Raw genomic sequence first — 19,825 nt, forward strand, 5'->3', positions numbered from 1 at the left:
TTGTGGAAGTGTTTTTGCACAAGAACTCTTCCACAAAAGAGTTCTTATGCAAGAAGTCTGCAATGTAGATGTAGCCTGTGTGAAAAAGGGCTAAAGCCGCAGTCCAGCATCATCAGGCAGCCACCTGGGGTCAAGAGGAACTCGCTAGAAGCCACCGGCTAATTAAACACCTGCAGCCAATTAAGGCCTGTGGCTGCTATAAAAGAAGAGGTGCCTGGAGGGTGGGCAGGTGTGTGGTCTGGGAGGGATACTTTGGGGATGTTGTCTATGGGGAAAAAGCTGCCAGGTTGCGCATGGCCGTATCCCTGCCTGTTGCTGCTGCCGCCTTAGGGGCCCTGGGTCGGACCTTGGAGTAACATAGTTACAAGCTGGGGACCAACCGGTTAAGTAGTAGTTCTGCAGAAAAGGACCTGGGGGTTACAGTGGATGAGAAGCTGGATATTAGTCGACAGGGCGCCCTTGTAGCCAAGAAGGCTAATGGCATATTAGGGTTCATTAGGAGGAGTATTGCCAGCAGATCCAGAGAAAAGATCATTCCCCTTTATTTGGCACTGGGGAGGTCACATCTGGAGTATTGTGTCCAGTTGTGGGCCCCCCGCTACAGAAAGGACGTGGACGCATTTGAGAGGGTCCAGAGGAGGGCGACCAAAATGATTCGGGGGCTGGAGCACATGGCCTATGAGGAGAAACTGAGGGATTTGGGTTTGTTCAGTCTGCAGAAGAGAAGAGTGAGGGGGGATTTGAGAGCAGCCTGCAACTTCCTGAAGGGGGGTTCCAAAGAGGCTGGAAAGAGGCTGTTCTCAGCAGTGACAGGTGGCAGAACAAGGAGCAAAGGTCTCAAGTTACAGTAGGAGAGGTCTAGGTTGGACATTAGGAAAAATGATTTCCCTAGGTGGGTGGGGAAGCGCTAGGCTGGGTTCCCTAGGGAGGGGGTGGAATCTCCACCCCTAGAAGTTTTTAAGTCCAGGCTGGACAACGCCCTGGCTGGGTTGATTTAGTTGGGATTGGTCCTCCCTTGGGCAGGGGGCTGGACTTGTTGATTTCCGGAGGTCTCTTCCAGCTCTATTAGTCTAAGTCTGCGCCTGCTGCCTGGTGAGGAAGTTTCATGAGTCACAGGGGTTGTTCAGAGGCAATAAAAGCAGAGAGCTCGTGGCGGAAGCTCTTCTTTCTCTTCCGACCAGCTCCCCAGCCGTGACCAGCAGGCAGACCCTCCAGGATCTCCACGCCTCCGCTCCGTCTGCAGCCCACATGCCTGTGTGAGTGTGTGAGGGCAGGAATGAACGTGTGAATGAATGAAGGGGTGTGTGAGTGAGAGGAAGGGGGAGGGAGAGAGAGCTGGTTCCTCTTTAGTTTAAACCTTCAGTGGTAGCTCTCCCCTCTTCAGCTGAACCATCTAGTGGAGTGTGAATTCCTCAATCAATACGGCCACCCTCCTGTAACCCTGGGGGGTCTCCAGTGGGAATTTTGGGGGTAACATGTTGGGTTGGGAGAGGAAAGGGAAGTTCAGGGTGTGTGTGTGAGAATGACAGAGACACACACAGGGTGTGAGTGACAGAGATTTGCATTGCCAAGCTCCCTCCATCCCCTTCTCTCTATTTGGAGATAGGGTACAGGATTGGGGGGGAGGGACACCCTAATATCAGCCCCCCTTTCTCCCTCCCACACCCTGCACAGCAAGCAGGAGTCTCCCAAGGGACCGCTCCAAGGCAGAGGGCAGGAGCAGCATGACAGTGGGTGGAGGGGCAGCTGAAGTGCCAGCGTTTGAGAGCTTCCTCGGGAAACCAGTCAGGATCCCCTGCCAGAGGCTCCAAGACCTCCCGGTCTATTGCTGGGTGAGCACTGCCCGCCTCCTTTTTGTTGCCCTTTCCTGAACCTTTTCCAATGCCAAGAGATCTCTTTTGGGATGAGGCGACCGCGTCTGTACCCGGGATTCCAGCTGCGGGCGTCCCATGGATTTACGGAGAGACAGAAGAGATTCTCTGTCTTATTCTCTCCCTTTTTTGTTGATTCCTCGCATTCCATTTGCTTTTTTGGCTGCTGCCGCCCACTGAGCGGACGTTTTCAGAGACGGGTCCACATTGACTCCAAGGTCTCTCTGGAGTAGCTGAAGCCGAATTAGTCCCCACCGTGCTGTACGGATCGCTGGGAGGATGTTTCCCAATGGGCATCGCTTTACATTTAGCAGCACTACGTTGCATTTGCCATTTTGTTGCCCAGTCACTTAATTTGGCGAGATCCAATCACTTCTCTCCACAGGCTGCGCTCTCCCCTGGCAGGAGCTCAGGGCTGCTGGAGCTTTGTGTTGCTGGCTCCCAGCCAGCCCCGCTTCCTGCCTTTCTCTTATTTCTGGGAAAGGGGCGGCTTTTGTTTTCGGTTTCTACCTGCAGATGGTAATTCGTGCTCCCAGCTGGACACCGAAGCCCAGAGCCCTGCAGACAGTTCTCAGGGTTCCCTGCTTGCTTGTCTACCTCGATGAGGGACAGCAAAGCAGTCCTGTCTTGGAGCGCCCTGAGTGCCCACACTCGGCACATCACAGCACTCGGACAGCAGCCTGGCTGCACTTGCCGCAGGCTGCCATCTGGGGGAGTCAATCGGGGGACTGTCAGGATCCAGGAGGCCCTGCAGGAGACCTTCCACCCCAAGGAGCCCACCGAGCCACCTCAGTCCTCCCCATCAGGGGCTCATACCCCATTCCTCCCTCACCTTCTTCCACTTACTCCTCCCTAGCCCCCCTTCCTGATGTAAAAAATAAAGGACATGTGTGTTCAAAACTGGCTGGGTGCTGGCAGGCTTGCACCTGGCACAGGCACTGTAGCCAGACTGTGCCTCGTTAAGGGCTCCGGGGCCGGGAGTGGGGCAGACGAGTTTCCCTGGTGGTGCCCAGAGTGGCCAGCAGGGCAAGCTGGGGAGGGCTAGCCTCCCACTAGTTCAAATTAAGTGGCTACACAGCCCTTAATTCAAACTACTTAATTTGAACTAGGCGTTAGTCCTCGTGGAATGAGGCTTACCTAGTTCGAATTAAGCACTCCGCTAGTTCGAATTAAGTTCAAACTAGCGGTTTGCCTGTGTAGCGCCTATTAAAGTTAATTCGAACTAACGGCTGTTAGTTCGAATTAACTTTGTAGTGTAGACATACCCAGAGAGACACCACGGCAGTTTGGGGGGCCCTTGTACAGGGTGCTGTGTACTGGAGAGTATCCTGTCTCAGTCACCGGCCAGCACTAGATCCGGCAAAGAAAGGTATCTGAACCACCAATAAGAGGAATATTACTAATAGCTAGAAATCAGTGTAAGACTAGAAAAAAAGGAGGTTCAGCAGTTTTCTGATCATTCATTTTGAGCATCCAGCTCTTCTTTATAAAAAGAATCTTTTAGAATTTTACATACCTCTTAACCACAGCAATTTCCAGTGGTGGGGAGTTCCACAGATTAATGCGTTCAAATTAACTTTGTAGTGTAGACATACCCTCAGAGATGACTGATATCTGAGTGGTGGGAAAGTAGCACTCTACTGCCAGTGGGCTCTGCTGGGCGCACAGGGCTCCGCATGGGCCACCACCTGCCTGGCCGGCTAGACCAGACCCTGCCCCCTCCCACCAACAGGATCATTCCCCGACCCATCCCTGTTGCTGGCCAATGACCTAGTGTCCTGTTGTTGGGTTTTAATGGGAGCTGGCAGGTCACGGCTGCACCCGCTGGTGAAGGGTCGCTCCAAGTTCTGTGCAACGTGGCCGTGTGAGGTGTTGAAAGCTGGTGCAGCCTGTGTGTGGAGTTAGAAACATGGGCTCTGGGCTTGTACTGTCGGTGTTCTCTGTCTGGGAGGGAGCAATGGGCTGGGACCGCCCGACATGGGACGTGCCCCAGAGACTCCTAAGCGGGCAGTTTGTAACCTCTCTGCTAAGAGCCTGCCCTATAGCCGGTGAGTGATGTGTGTTCAGCGACAACCTCACCCCCAACCTTTTCCTACTGTAATTAATAAACCTTTCCATGGTTGATGCTAAAGGCCTGGCCCAGTGAGCTCTCTGGGTGAGATCCAAGGTATAAATTACCCTGGGACTGGGGCTGGTCCCTTGGGACTGGGAGAACCTGTTCCGAGTTGGTGACATGGGTTAGAACCTCTCCCCTGTGTGAGGGGGGCTGGGTGGGGCACAGGGAGCACTGGGGTGTCTGAGGGGTCTTGCTTCCAGCTGGCCATATTGGCAGTTGACATGCCTGGTGTGGCTGGTTTGGTGCCTTATGGGGAAGGACCCCAGTCATGGGCTGTAAGTAGCCTGGTTTTGAGCAATTCACCCTGAAAAGACCCTCACCGCGGTGCCCAGACTGACCTGGTGTATTAGTGGGTATTGGCAGGATCCACAGACTCTGGTCAGTGGAGCTTTGGGTCAGGCCCCGCACGGTTCTGAATTTGGTTTTGGGACTGAGAGTTTGGTTGGTTCAAAGAGCAGGCCCAACGAGCCCGTTACAGCCTGAGGGTCTTGACAGAGACGCTGGAAGATTTGTGCTCTGAGAAAGGAGTCGCCTTGGGGAAGGAAGCGTCTAACCAAGAGCCGAGACCCTCGTTAGCGGCCAGAGACGCTGCAGCAGGAGGGTCCCGGGAGGAGTCGACAACTGAAATGTAAACAAGCAGTGGAAGAGTTGCGTCTGCTCGCCGAGCGGAGAAGGGCCGAGGCCGGTGGAGAAGCGGCTGACACGCGGCAGGAGGCAGCACGGACGGCGAGACTAGCGAGAAGCTGCCGGCAGAGAGCGAAGGCCCGGAGCAGGACGGCTGCATTAGCAGAGCCAGACGAGCCGAGGAGGGAACTGCCAGACGTGAGCTCCAGGTCACACGATGGAAGAGCGGCAGAGACTCCCCTCGGGGGGTCAGCGTGTAACCAGGTGGGTGTGTGGGGGGGTTAGGGCAGGGCAGGTCTGTGGAATCCGGCTGGTGTCTGACCCCAGCCCCAGGGCGTGTGGTGTGACTGTGGTGTCACCTGCAGCTTGCAGGGAGATTGGTGAAGGGTGAAGGGTGGGGGGTGACTCCGGGCAGTGTCTGTGCCCAGTCAGTCTCACTGTGGCCAAGGGCAGAGTCTCTCTAGGGCAGTGGTCGATCGTGGGCGCTGCCAGTCGATCATGAGGCCGTGTGCCCAGCCCCCTTTGCCCCACCCACCCATGATGAGGTTTCCACGCTGGCGCTACAGCCTCCTGCCTCTCGCAGCACTGGAGCGAGCTCCGGCTTCCTGCGGCCTGGGGGGAAAGTCCCGTGTCTCTGCGCCAGAGCCAGCTTCTTGGGAAGTGAGCACCCTGCTCCCCCCCACCCACAACAGTTTCTAGGTTGATGGAGTGAAGACGAGGCTTCAGGGACGTGTTCTGGGATCTAGACGGCCAGTCCCACAAAGCCCCTGGGCTTCCAGGGAAGGTGTTTCCCTCTGATGGGTGGCTGGGGGGGCTCTTAGGGGGTCGTGCAGCCCCAGAACCTGCCGGTTTGCTCAGGTGCTCTCAGGGCATTGCTCTGTGGAGACCCCTCTCCCCGGAGAGCCGGCGCTTTCTCGCGTCGCCTCCCTCCTCTCTCCGCGCTCCTCCCTGCTGGGCTGTAGCGGCCGCAGGGTCAGCGACCCAACCGCAGCTTCCACAGACACGGCGCCTGACCCTGCCGCCGGGCTGGGCCCCACGTGGCTCCCCGAGGACGGGCCCGGGCGCTCCTGTGGCGTTATCGCTATGGCGACAGGCCTGGGGAGCAGGGTCCCTCCCGCCGCTCACCCAGCGACTGGTCCCCGGGATGCGCCGGGACTGAATGGCTGGAGGCAGAGCCCCAGGGGGGTGTGGGTAGTGACAGACGCTCCAGCCCGAGTCCTGCCCACAAGCACATGCAGCCGGGCAGCCCCTTGGCACCCCAGCACTGGCGGCTTCATTGCCACTTGCTGACGCGGTTGAGTTTGTAAAGGACTGAAAAGTGTTTCCTCAGCACCGGGCCTGTCCCCCTGCCCCCATTGATAAGTGTTTCCTCAGCACCGCCGGGCCTGTCCCCCTGCCCCCATTGATAAGTGTTTCCTCAGCACCGCCGGGCCTGTCCCTCTGCCCCCATTGATAAGTGTTTCCTCAGCACCGCTGGGCCTGTCCCTCTGCCCCCATTGATAAGTGTTTCCTCAGCACCGCCGGGTCTGTCCCCCTGCCCCCATTGATAAGTGTTTCCTCAGCACCGCCGGGTCTGTCCCTCTGCCCCCATTGATAAGTGTTTCCTCAGCACCGCCGGGTCTGTCCCTCTGCCCCCATTGATAAGTGTTTCCTCAGCACCGCTGGGCCTGTCCCTCTGCCCCCATTGATAAGTGTTTCCTCAGCACCGCCCGGCCTGTCCCCCTGCCCCCATTGATAAGTGTTACCTCAGCACCGCCGGGCCTGTCCCCCTGCCCCCATTGATAAGTGTTTCCTCAGCACCGCCGGGTCTGTCCCCCTGCCCCCATTGATAAGTGTTTCCTCAGCACCGCCGGGTCTGTCCCCCTGCCCCCATTGATAAGTGTTTCCTGAGCACCGCCCAGCCTGTCCCCCTGCCCCCATTGATAAGGGTTTCCTCAGCACCGACGGGTCTGTCCCCCTGCCCTCATTGATAAGTTTTTCCTCAGCACCGCCGGGTCTGTCCCCCTGCCCCCATTGATAAGTGTTTCCTCAGCACCGGGCCTGTCCCCCTGCCCCCATTGATAAGTGTTTCCTCAGCACCGCCGGGTCTGTCCCCCTGCCCTCATTGATAAGTGTTTCCTGAGCACCGCCCAGAATGTCCCCCTGTCCCCATTGATAAGTGTTTCCTCAGCACCACCAGGCCTGTCCCCCTGCTCCCATTGATAAGTGTTTCCTCAGCACCGGGCCTGTCCCCCTGCCCCCATTGATAAGTGTTTCCTCAGCACCGACGGGTCTGTCCCCCTGCCCTCATTGATAAGTTTTTCCTCAGCACCGCCGGGTCTGTCCCCCTGCCCCCATTGATAAGTGTTTCCTCAGCACCGGGCCTGTCCCCCTGCCCCCATTGATAAGTGTTTCCTCAGCACCGCCGGGTCTGTCCCCCTGCCCTCATTGATAAGTGTTTCCTGAGCACCGCCCAGAATGTCCCCCTGTCCCCATTGATAAGTGTTTCCTCAGCACCACCAGGCCTGTCCCCCTGCTCCCATTGATAAGTGTTTCCTCAGCACCGGGCCTGTCCCCCTGCCCCCATTGATAAGTGTTTCCTCAGCACCACCCGGTCTGTCTCCCTACCCCCATTGAAAAGTGTTTCTTCAGCACCGCCCGGTCTGTCTCCCTACCACCATTGATAAGTGTTTGCTCAGCACCGCCGGGCCTGGCCCCCTGTCCCCATTGATAAGTGTTTCCTCAGCACCGGGCCTGTCCCCCTGTCCCCATTGATAAGTGTTTCCTCAGCACCGGGCCTGTCCCCCTGCCCCCATTGATAAGTGTTTCCTCAGCACCGCCAGGCCTGTCCCCCTGCCCACATTGATAAGTGTTTCCTCAGCACCGCCCGGCCTGTCCCCCTGCCCCCATTGATAAGTGTTTACTCAGCACCAGGCCTGTCCCTCTGCCCCCATTGATAAGTGTTTCCTCAGCACCGCCAGGCCTGTCCCCCTGCCCCCATTGATAAGTGTTTCCTCAGCACCGCCGGGCCTATCCCCCTGCCCCCATTGATAAGTGTTTCCTCAGCACCGGGCCTGTTCCCCTGCCCCCATTGATAAGTGTTTCCTCAGCACCGCCCAGCCTGTCCACCTCCCCCATTGATAAGTGTTTCCTCAGCACCGCCGGGTCTGTCCCCCTGCCCTCATTGATAAGTGTTTCCTGAGCACCGCCCAGCCTTTCCCCATGCCCCCATTGATAAGTGTTTCCTCAGCACCGCCAGGCCTGTCCCCCTGCTCCCACTGATAAGTGTTTCCTCAGCACCGGGCCTGTCCCCCTTCCCCCATTGATAAGTGTTTCCTCAGCACCGACGGGTCTGTCCCCCTGCCCTCATTGATAAGTTTTTCCTCAGCACCGCCGGGTCTGTCCCCCTGCCCCCATTGATAAGTGTTTCTTCAGCACCGCCGGGTCTGTCCTCCTGCCCCCATTGATAAGTGTTTCCTCAGCACCACCAGGCCTGTCCCCCTGCCCCCATTGATAAGTGTTTCCTCAGCACCGCCCGGTCTGTCTCCCTACCCCCATTGATAAGTGTTTCCTCAGCACCGCCCGGTCTGTCTCCCTACCCCCATTGATAAGTGTTTCCTCAGCACCGCCCGGTCTGTCTCCCTACCCCCATTGATAAGTGTTTCCTCAGCACCGCCCGGCCTGTCCCCCTGCCCCCATTGATAAGTGTTTCCTCAGCACCGCCCGGCCTGTCCCCCTGCACCCATTGATAAGTGTTTCCTCAGCACCGCCAGGCCTGTCCCCCTGCCCCCATTGATAAGTGTTTACTCAGCACCGGGCCTGTCCCCCTGCCCCCATTGATAAGTGTTTCCTCAGCACCGCCGGGTCTGTCCCCCTGCCCTCATTGATAAGTGTTTCCTGAGCACCGCCCAGCCTGTCCCCCTGCCCCCATTGATAAGGTTTTCCTCAGCACCGCCCGGCCTGTCCCTCTGTCCCCATTGATAAGTGTTTCCTCAGCACCACCAGGCCTGTCCCCCTGCTCCCATTGATAAGTGTTTCCTCAGCACCGGGCCTGTCCCCCTGCCCCCATTGATAAGTGTTTCCTCAGCACCACCTGGTCTGTCTCCCTACCCCCATTGATAAGTGTTTCCTCAGCACCGCCCGGTCTGTCTCCCTACCCCCATTGATAAGTGTTTGCTCAGCACCTCCGGGCCTGTCCCCCTGTACCCATTGATAAGTGTTTCCTCAGCACCGGGCCGGTCCCCCTGTCCCCATTGATAAGTGTTTCCTCAGCACCGGGCCTGTCCCCCTGCCTCCATTGATAAGTGTTTCCTCAGCACCGCCAGGCCTGTCCCCCTGACCACAATGATAAGTGTTTCCTTAGCACCGCCGGGCCTGTCGCCCTGCCCCCATTGATAAGTGTTTCCTCAGCACCGGGCCTGTCCCCCTGCCCCCATTGATAAGTGTTTCCTCAGCACCGCCCGGCCTGTCCCTCTGCCCCCATTGATAAGTGTTTCCTCAGCACCGCCGGGCCTGTCCCCCTGCCCCCATTGATAAGTGTTTCCTCAGCACCGCCCAGCCTGTCCCCCTGCCCCCATTGATAAGTGTTTCCTCAGCACCACCTGGCCTGTCCCCCTGCCCCCATTGATAAGTGTTTCCTCAGCACCGGGCCTGTCCCCCTGCCCCCATTGATAAGTGTTTCCTCAGCACCGCCAGGCCTGTCCCCCTGCCCCCACTGATAAGTGTTTCCTCAGCACCGCCGGGCCTGTCCCCCTGCCCCCATTGATAAGGGTTTCCTCAGCACCGCCCGGTCTGTCCCCCTGCCCCCATTGATAAGTGTTTCCTCAGCACCGCCGGGTCTGTCCCCCTGCCCCCATTGATAAGTGTTTCCTCAGCACCGCCGGGCCTGTCCCCCTGCCCCCATTGATAAGTGTTTCCTCAGCACCGCCCGGCCTGTCCCCCTGCCCCCATTGATAAGTGTTTCCTCAGCACCGCCGGGCCTGTCCCCCTGCCCCCATTGATAAGTGTTTCCTCAGCACCGCCGGGTCTGTCCCCCTGCCCCCATTGATAAGTGTTTCCTCTGCACCGCCAGGCCTGTCCCCCTGCCCCCATTGATAAGTGTTTCCTCAGCACCGCCAGGCCTGTCCCCCAGCCCCCATTGATAAGTGTTTCCTCAGCACCGCCCGGCATGTCCAGCTGCCCCCATTGATAAGTGTTTCCTCAGCATCGCCGGGTCTGTCCCCCTGCCCCCATTGATAAGTGTTTCCTCAGCACCGCCCGGCATGTCCAGCTGCCCCCATTGATAAGTGTTTCCTCAGCATCGCCGGGTCTGTCCCCCTGCCCCCATTGATAAGTGTTTCCTCAGCATCGCCGGGTCTGTCCCCCTGCCCCCATTGATAAGTGTTTCCTCAGCACCGCCGGGCCTGTCCCCCTGCCCCCATTGATAAGTGTTTCCTCAGCACCGCCCGGCCTGTCCCCTTGCCCCCATTGATAAGTGTTTCCTCAGCACCGCCCGGCCAGTCCCCCTGCCCCCATTGATAAGTGTTTCCTCAGCACCGCCCGGACTGTCCCCCTGTCCCCATTGATAAGTGTTTCCTCAGCACCGGGCCTGTCCCCCTGCCCCCATTGATAAGTGTTTCCTCAGCACCGCCCGGCCTGTCCCTCTGCCCCCATTGATAAGTGTTTCCTCAGCACCGCCGGGTGTGTCCCCCTGCCCCCATTGATAAGTGTTTCCTCAGCATCGCCCGGCCTGTCCGCCTGCCCCCATTGATAAGTGTTTCCTCAGCACCACCCGGCCTGGCCCCCTACCCCCATTGATAAGTGTTTCCTCAGCACCGCCGGGTCTGTCCCCCTGCCCCCATTGATAAGTGTTTCCTCAGCACCGCCCAGCCTGTCCCCCTGCCCCCATTGATAAGTGTTTCCTCAGCACCACCCGGCCTGTCCCTCTGCCCCCATTGATAAGTGTTTCCTGAGCACCGCCGGGTCTGTCCCCCTGCCCCCATTGATAAGTGTTTCCTCAGCATCGCCCAGCCTGTCCCCCTGCCCCCATTGATAAGTGTTTCCTCAGCACCGCCCAGCCTGTCCCCCTGCCCCCATTGATAAGTGTTTCCTCAGCACCACCCGGCCTGTCCCCCTGCCCCCATTGATAAGTGTTTCCTCAGCACCGCCGGGTCTGTCCCCCTGCCCCCACTGATAAGTGTTTCCTCAGCACCGCCAGGCCTGTCCCCCTGCCCCCATTGATAAGTGTTTCCTCAGCACCGCCGGGTCTGTCCCCCTGCCCCCATTGATAAGTGTTTCCTCAGCACCGCCCGGCAGGTCCCCCTGCCCCCATTGATAAGTGTTTCCTCAGCACCGCCCGGCCTGTCCCCCTGCCCCCATTGATAAGTGTTTCCTCAGCACCGCCGGGTCTGTTCCCCTGCCCCCATTGATAAGTGTTTCCTCAGCACCGCCGGGTCTGTCCCCCTACCCCCATTGATAAGTGTTTCCTCAGCACCGCCGGGCCTGTCCCCCTGCCGCCATTGATAAGTGTTTCCTCAGCACCGCCCGGCCTGTCCCGCTGCCCCCATTGATAAGTGTTTCCTCAGCATCGCCGGGCCTGTCCCCCTGCCCCCATTGATAAGAGTTTCCTCAGCACCGACCGGCCTGTCCCGCTGCCCCCATTGATAAGTGTTTCCTCAGCACCGGGCCTGTCCCCCTGCCTCCATTGATAAGTGTTTCCTCAGCACCGCCGGGCCTGTCCCCCTGCCCCCATTGATAAGTGTTTCCTCAGCACCAGGCCAGTCCCTCTGCCCCCATTGATAAGTGTTTCCTCAGCACCGCCAGGCCTGTCCCCCTGCCCCCATTGATAAGTGTTTCCTCAGCACCAGGCCAGTCCCTCTGCCCCCATTGATAAGTGTTTCCTCAGCACCAGGCCAGTCCCTCTGCCCCCATTGATAAGTGTTTCCTCAGCACCGCCAGGCCTGTCCCCCTGACCCCATTGATAAGTGTTTCCTCAGCACCGCCGGGCCTATCCCCCTGCCCCCATTGATAAGTGTTTCCTCAGCACCGGGCCTGTCCCCCTGCACCCATTGATAAGTGTTTCCTAAGCACCGCCCAGCCTGTCCCCCTCCCCCATTGATAAGTGTTCCCTCAGCACCGCCGGGTCTGTCCCCCTGCCCTCATTGATAAGTTTTTCCTCAGCACCGCCGGGTCTGTCCCCCTGCCCCCATTGATAAGTGTTTCCTCAGCACCGCCCGGTCTGTCTCCCTACCCCCACTGATAAGTGTTTCCTCAGCACTGCCGGGTCTGTCCCCCTGCCCCCATTGATAAGTGTTTCCTCAGCACCGCCCAGCCTTTCCCCATGCCCCCATTGATAAGTGTTTCCTCAGCACCACCGGACCTGTCCCCCTGCCCCCATTGATAAGTGTTTCCTCAGCACCACCTGGCCTGTCCCCCTGCCCCCATTGATAAGTGTTTCCTCAGCACCACCCGGTCTGTCTCCCTACCCCCATTGATAAGTGTTTCCTCAGCACCGCCCGGTCTGTCTCCCTACCCCCATTGATAAGTGTTTCCTCAGCACCGGGCCTGTCCCCCTACCCCCATTGATAAGTGTTTCCTCAGCACCGCCCGGTCTGTCTCCCTACCCCCATTGATAAGTGTTTCCTCAGCACCGCCCGGTCTGTCTCCCTACCCCCACTGATAAGTGTTTCCTCAGCACCGCCCGGTCTGTCTCCCTACCCCCATTGATAAGTGTTTGCTCAGCACCGCCCGGTCTGTCCTCCTGCCCCCATTGATAAGTGTTTCCTCAGCACCGCCGGGTCTGTCCCCCTGCCCACATTGATAAGAGTTTCATAAGCACCGCCTGGTTAGTCTCCCTACCCCATTGATAAGTGTTTGCTCAGCACCGCCCGGTCTGTCCCCCTGCTCCCATTGATAAGTATTTCCTCAGCACCGCCGGGTCTGTCCTCCTGCCCCCATTGATAAGTGTTTCCTCAGCACCGCCGGGTCTGTCCCCCTGCCCTCATTGATAAGTTTTTCCTCAGCACCGCCGGGTCTGTCCCCCTGCCCCCATTGATAAGTGTTTCTTCAGCACCGCCCGGTCTGTCTCCCTACCCCAATTGATAAGTGTTTCCTCAGCACTGGACCTGTCCCCCTGCCCCCGTTGATAAGTGTTTCCTCAGCACCGCCGGGTCTGTCCTCCTGCCCCCATTGATAAGTGTTTCCTCAGCACCGCCGGGTCTGTCCCCCTGCCCCCATTGATAAGTGTTTCCTCAGCACCGCCAGGCCTGTCCCCCTGCCCCCATTGATAAGTGTTTCCTCAGCACCGCCAGGCCTGTCCCCCTGCCCCCATTGATAAGTGTTTCCTCAGCACCGCCGGGTCTGTCCCCCTGCCCCCATTGATAAGTGTTTCCTCAGCACCGCCGGGCCTGTCCACCTGCCCCCATTGATAAGTGTTTCCTCAGCACCGCCCGGCCTGTCCCGCTGCCCCCATTGATAAGTGTTTCCTCAGCATCGCCGGGTCTGTCCCCCTGCCCCCATTGATAAGTGTTTCCTCAGCACCGCCGGGCCTGTCCCCCTGCCTCCATTGATAAGTGTTTCCTCAGCACCGCCCGGCCTGTCCCGCTGCCCCCATTGATTAGTGTTTCCTCAGCATCGCCGGGTCTGTCCCCCTGCCCCCATTGATAAGTGTTTCCTCAGCACCGCCGGGCCTGTCCCCCTGCCCCCATTGATAAGTGTTTCCTCAGCACCGCCCAGCCTGTCCCCCTCCCCCATTGATAAGTGTTTCCTCAGCACCGCCGGGTCTGTCCTCCTGCCCCCATTGATAAGTGTTTCCTCAGCACCGGGCCTGTCCCCCTGCCCCCATTGATAAGTGTTTCCTCAGCACCGCCGGGCCTGTCCCCCTGCCCCCATTGATAAGTGTTTCCTCAGCACCGCCCAGCCTGTCCCCCTCCCCCATTGATAAGTGTTTCCTCAGCACCGCCGGGTCTGTCCTCCTGCCCCCATTGATAAGTGTTTCCTCAGCACCGGGCCTGTCCCCCTCCCCCATTGATAATTGTTTCCTCAGCATCGCCGGGTCTGTCCTCCTGCCCCCATTGATAAGTGTTTCCTCAGCACCGGGCCTGTCCCCCTCCCCCATTGATAAGTGTTTCCTCAGCACCGCCGGGTCTGTCCCCCTGCCCTCATTGATAAGTGTTTCCTGAGCACCGCCCAGCCTTTCCCCATGCCCCCATTGATAAGTGTTTCCTCAGCACCGGGCCTGTCCCCCTGCCCCCATTGATAAGTGTTTCCTCAGCACCGCCCGGTCTGTCTCCCTACCCCCATTGATAAGTGTTTGCTCAGCACCGCCCGGTCTGTCCTCCTGCCCCCATTGATAAGTGTTTCCTCAGCACCGCCGGGTCTGTCCCCCTGCCCACATTGATAAGAGTTTCTTCAGCACCGCCTGGTCTGTCTCCCTACCCCATTGATAAGTGTTTGCTCAGCACCGCCCGGTCTGTCCCCCTGCTCCCATTGATAAGTATTTCCTCAGCACCGCCGGGTCTGTCCTCCTGCCCCCATTGATAAGTGTTTCCTCAGCACCGCCGGGTCTGTCCCCCTGCCCCCATTGATAAGTGTTTCTTCAGCACCGCCCGGTCTGTCTCCCTACCAAAATTGATAAGTGTTTCCTCAGGACTGGACCTGTCCCCCTGCCCCCGTTGATAAGTGTTTCCTCAGCACCGCCGGGTCTGTCCTCCTGCCCCCATTGATAAGTGTTTCCTCAGCACCGCCGGGTCTGTCCCCCTGCCCCCATTGATAAGTGTTTCCTCAGCACCGCCGGGTCTGTCCCCCTGCCCCCATTGATAAGTGTTTCCTCAGCACCGCCAGGCCTGTCCCCCTGCCCCCATTGATAAATGTTTCCTCAGCACCGCCGGGTCTGTCCCCCTGCCCCCATTGATAAGTGTTTCCTCAGCACCGCCGGGCCTGTCCCCCTGCCCCCATTGATAAGTGTTTCCTCAGCACCGCCCGGCCTGTCCCGCTGCCCCCATTGATAAGTGTTTCCTCAGCACCGCCGGGTCTGTCCCCCTGCCCCCATTGATAAGTGTTTCCTCAGCACCGCCAGGCCTGTCCCCCTGCCCCCATTGATAAATGTTTCCTCAGCACCGCCGGGTCTGTCCCCCTGCCCCCATTGATAAGTGTTTCCTCAGCACCGCCGGGCCTGTCCCCCTGCCCCCATTGATAAGTGTTTCCTCAGCACCGCCCGGCCTGTCCCGCTGCCCCCATTGATAAGTGTTTCCTCAGCATCGCCGGGTCTGTCCCCCTGCCCCCATTGATAAGTGTTTCCTCAGCACCGCCGGGTCTGTCCCCCTGCCCCCATTGATAAGTGTTTCCTCAGCACCGCCGGGTCTGTCCCCCTGCCCCCATTGATAAGTGTTTCCTCAGCACCGCCGGGCCTGTCCCCCTACCCCCATTGATAAGTGTTTCCTCAGCACCGCCGGGTCTGTCCTCCTACCCCCATTGATAAGTGTTTCCTCAGCACCGCCGGGTCTGTCCCCCTGCCCCCATTGATAAGTGTTTCCTCAGCACCGCCGGGTCTGTCCTCCTACCCCCATTGATAAGTGTTTCCTCAGCACCGCCGGGTCTGTCCCCCTACCCCCATTGATAAGTGTTTGCTCAGCACCGCCCGGCCAGTCCCCCTGCCCCCATTGATAAGTGTTTCCTCAGCACCGCCGGCCCTGTCCCCCTGCCCCCATTGATAAGTGTTTCCTCAGCACCGCCGGGCCTGTCCCCCTGCCCCCATTGATAAGTGTTTCCTCAGCACCGCCCGGCCTGTCCCGCTGCCCCCATTGATAAGTGTTTCCTCAGCACCGCCGGGCCTGTCCCCCTGCCCCCATTGATAAGTGTTTCCTCAGCACCTCCCGGACTGTCCCCCTGTCCCCATTGATAAGTGTTTCCTCAGCACCGCCGGGTCTGTCCCCCTGCCCCCATTGATAAGTGTTTCCTCAGCACCGCCGGGTCTGTCCCCCTGCCCCCATTGATAAGTGTTTCCTCAGCACCGGGCCTGTCCCCCTGCCCCCATTAATAAGTGTTTCCTCAGCACCGCCCTGCCTGTCCCTCTGCCCCCATTGATAAGTGTTTCCTCAGCACCGCCCGGACTGTCCCCCTGTCCCCATTGATAAGTGTTTCCTCAGCACCGGGCCTGTCCCCCTGCCCCCATTGATAAGTGTTTCCTCAGCACCGCCCGGCCTGTCCCTCTGCCCCCATTGATAAGTGTTTCCTCAGCACCGCCGTGTCTGTCCCCCTGCCCCCATTGATAAGTGTTTCCTCAGCATCGCCCGGCCTGTCCCCCTGCCCCCATTGATAAGTGTTTCCTCAGCACCGCCTGGCCTGTCCCCCTACCCCCATTGATAAGTGTTTCCTCAGCACCGCCTGGCCTGGCCCCCTACCCCCATTGATAAGTGTTTCCTCAGCACCGCCCGGCCAGTCCCCCTGCCCCCATTGATAAGTGTTTCCTCAGCACCGCCCGGACTGTCCCCCTGTCCCCATTGATAAGTGTTTCCTCAGCACCGGGCCTGTCCCCCTGCCCCCATTGATAAGTGTTTCCTCAGCACCGCCCGGCCTGTCCCTCTGCCCCCATTGATAAGTGTTTCCTCAGCACCGCCGTGTCTGTCCCCCTGCCCCCATTGATAAGTGTTTCCTCAGCATCGCCCGGCCTGTCCGCCTGCCCCCATTGATAAGTGTTTCCTCAGCACCGCCTGGCCTGGCCCCCTACCCCCATTGATAAGTGTTTCCTCAGCACCGCCGGGTCTGTCCCCCTGCCCCCATTGATAAGTGTTTCCTCAGCACCGCCCAGCCTGTCCCCCTGCCCCCATTGATAAGTGTTTCCTCAGCACCACCCGGCCTCTCCCTCTGCCCCCATTGATAAGTGTTTCCTCAGCACCGCCGGGTCTGTCCCCCTGCCCCCATTGATAAGTGTTTCCTCAGCATCGCCCAGCCTGTCCCCCTGCCCCCATTGATAAGTGTTTCCTCAGCACCGCCCAGCCTGTCCCCCTGCCCCCATTGATAAGTGTTTCCTCAGCACCACCCGGCCTGTCCCCCTGCCCCCATTGATAAGTGTTTCCTCAGCACCGCCGGGTCTGTCCCCCTGCCCCCACTGATAAGTGTTTCCTCAGCACCGCCAGGCCTGTCCCCCTGCCCCCATTGATAAGTGTTTCCTCAGCACCACCCGGCCTGTCCCCCTGCCCCCATTGATAAGTGTTTCCTCAGCACCGCCGGGTCTGTCCCCCTGCCCACATTGATAAGAGTTTCTTCAGCACCGCCTGGTCTGTCTCCCTACCCCATTGATAAGTGTTTGCTCAGCACCGCCGGGTCTGTCCTCCTGCCCCCATTGATAAGTGTTTCCTCAGCACCGCCGGGTCTGTCCCCCTGCCCCCATTGATAAGTGTTTCTTCAGCACCGCCCGGTCTGTCTCCCTACCAAAATTGATAAGTGTTTCCTCAGCACTGGACCTGTCCCCCTGCCCCCGTTGATAAGTGTTTCCTCAGCACCGCCGGGTCTGTCCTCCTGCCCCCATTGATAAGTGTTTCCTCAGCACCGCCGGGTCTGTCCCCCTGCTCCCATTGATAAGTGTTTCCTCAGCACCGCCGGGTCTGTCCCCCTGCCCACATTGATAAGTGTTTCCTCAGCACCGCCAGGCCTGTCCCCCTGCCCCCATTGATAAGTGTTTCCTCAGCACCGCCGGGTCTGTCCCCCTGCCCCCATTGATAAGTGTTTCCTCAGCACCGCCGGGCCTGTCCCCCTGCCCCCATTGATAAGTGTTTCCTCAGCACCGCCCGGCCTGTCCCGCTGCCCCCATTGATAAGTGTTTCCTCAGCATCGCCGGGTCTGTCCCCCTGCCCCCATTGATAAGTGTTTCCTCAGCACCGCCGGGCCTGTCCCCCTGCCTCCATTGATAAGTGTTTCCTCAGCAGCGCCCGGCCTGTCCCGCTGCCCCCATTGATAAGTGTTTCCTCAGCACCGCTCGGCCTGTCCCCCTGCCCCCATTGATAAGTGTTTCCTCAGCATCGCCGGGTCTGTCCCCCTGCCCCCATTGATAAGTGTTTCCTCAGCACCGCCGGCCCTGTCCCCCTGTCCCCATTGATAAGTGTTTCCTCAGCACCGCCCGGCCTGTCCCGCTGCCCCCATTGATAAGTGTTTCCTCAGCACCGCCGGGCCTGTCCCCCTGCCCCCATTGATAAGTGTTTCCTCAGCACCGCCCGGACTGTCCCCCTGTCCCCATTGATAAGTGTTTCCTCAGCACCGGGCCTGTCCCCCTGCCCCCATTAATAAGTGTTTCCTCAGCACCGCCCGGCCTGTCCCTCTGCCCCCATTGATAAGTGTTTCCTCAGCACCGCCCGGACTGTCCCCCTGTCCCCATTGATAAGTGTTTCCTCAGCACCGGGCCTGTCCCCCTGCCCCCATTGATAAGTGTTTCCTCAGCACCGCCCGGCCTGTCCCTCTGCCCCCATTGATAAGTGTTTCCTCAGCACCGCCGTGTCTGTCCCTCTGCCCCCATTGATAAGTGTTTCCTCAGCATCGCCCGGCCTGTCCGCCTGCCCCCATTGATAAGTGTTTCCTCAGCACCGCCTGGCCTGTCCCCCTACCCCCATTGATAAGTGTTTCCTCAGCACCGCCTGGCCTGGCCCCCTACCCCCATTGATAAGTGTTTCCTCAGCACCGCCCGGCCAGTCCCCCTGCCCCCATTGATAAGTGTTTCCTCAGCACCGCCCGGACTGTCCCCCTGTCCCCATTGATAAGTGTTTCCTCAGCACCGGGCCTGTCCCCCTGCCCCCATTGATAAGTGTTTCCTCAGCACCGCCCGGCCTGTCCCTCTGCCCCCATTGATAAGTGTTTCCTCAGCACCGCCGTGTCTGTCCCCCTGCCCCCATTGATAAGTGTTTCCTCAGCATCGCCCGGCCTGTCCGCCTGCCCCCATTGATAAGTGTTTCCTCAGCACCGCCTGGCCTGGCCCCCTACCCCCATTGATAAGTGTTTCCTCAGCACCGCCGGGTCTCTCCCCCTGCCCCCATTGATAAGTGTTTCCTCAGCACCGCCCAGCCTGTCCCCCTGCCCCCATTGATAAGTGTTTCCTCAGCACCACCCGGCCTCTCCCTCTGCCCCCATTGATAAGTGTTTCCTCAGCACCGCCGGGTCTGTCCCCCTGCCCCCATTGATAAGTGTTTCCTCAGCATCGCCCAGCCTGTCCCCCTGCCCCCATTGATAAGTGTTTCCTCAGCACCGCCCAGCCTGTCCCCCTGCCCCCATTGATAAGTGTTTCCTCAGCACCACCCGGCCTGTCCCCCTGCCCCCATTGATAAGTGTTTCCTCAGCACCGCCGGGTCTGTCCCCCTGTCCCCATTGATAAGTGTTTCCTCAGCACCGCCGGGTCTGTCCCCCTGCCCCCATTGATAAGTGTTTCCTCAGCACCGCCGGGTCTGTCCCCCTACCCCCATTGATAAGTGTTTCCTCAGCACCGCCAGGCCTGTCCCCCTGCCCCCATTGATAAGTGTTTCCTCAGCACCGCCGGGCCTGTCCCCCTGCCCCCATTGATAAGTGTTTCCTCAGCACCGCCCAGCCTGTCCCGCTGCCCCCATTGATAAGTGTTTCCTCAGCATCGCCGGGCCTGTCTCCCTGCCCCCATTGATAAGTGTTTCCTCAGCACCGGGCCTGTCCCCCTGCCCCCATTGATAAGTGTTTCCTCAGCACCGGGCCTGTCCCCCTGCCCCCATTGATAAGTGTTTCCTCAGCACCTCCCAGCCTGTCCCCCTGCCCCCATTGATAAGTGTTTCCTCAGCACCGCCGGGTCTGTCCCCCTGCCCCCATTGATAAGTGTTTCCTCAGCACCACCCGGCCTGTCCCCCTGCCCCCATTGATAAGTGTTTCCTCAGCACCGGGCCTGTCCCCCTGCCCCCATTGATAAGTGTTTCCTTAGCACCGGGCCTGTCCCCCTACCCCCATTGATAAGTGTTTCCTCAGCACCTCCCAGCCTGTCCCCCTGTCCCCATTGATAAGTGTTTCCTCAGCACCGGGCCTGTCCCCCTACCCCCATTGATAAGTGTTTCCTCAGCACCGCCGGGCCTGTCCCGCTGCCACCTCCCAGCACGTCGCGTCCAGAGTCATGGGAATTTTGTAACAGGGGCCTCATGGTTTTCTCCTTTCCTTTCCCAGTGCAGCGAAGGCAGCCCCCGCCCCCCCAAGCCCTGTTGAGGGAGGAACTAGGGGCTCCCACAGCCCAGCCTGCACCCCAGGGACCAGGTCTCGGGGT

At 59.3% G+C, this 19,825-nt stretch overlaps 1 protein-coding gene across 1 annotated transcript in view; it reads left to right on the forward strand.

The window, feature by feature from the left end:
- Positions 1 to 1,174: 1,174 nt before the first annotated feature.
- LOC149521880 (guanylate-binding protein 3-like) overlaps positions 1,175 to 19,825 on the forward strand; it is an 86,649-nt gene continuing 67,998 nt past the window's right edge. Inside the window, exon 1 of the mRNA XM_089772589.1 lies at positions 1,175 to 1,256. The gene's annotated coding sequence lies outside the window, so the exon portion shown is untranslated. The remainder of the gene's footprint in view (positions 1,257 to 19,825) is intronic.

This window comes from Pelodiscus sinensis, chromosome 22 (assembly GCF_052426305.1).
Source record: "Pelodiscus sinensis isolate ZL-2025 chromosome 22, ASM5242630v1, whole genome shotgun sequence".
NCBI lineage: Eukaryota > Metazoa > Chordata > Testudines > Trionychidae > Pelodiscus > Pelodiscus sinensis.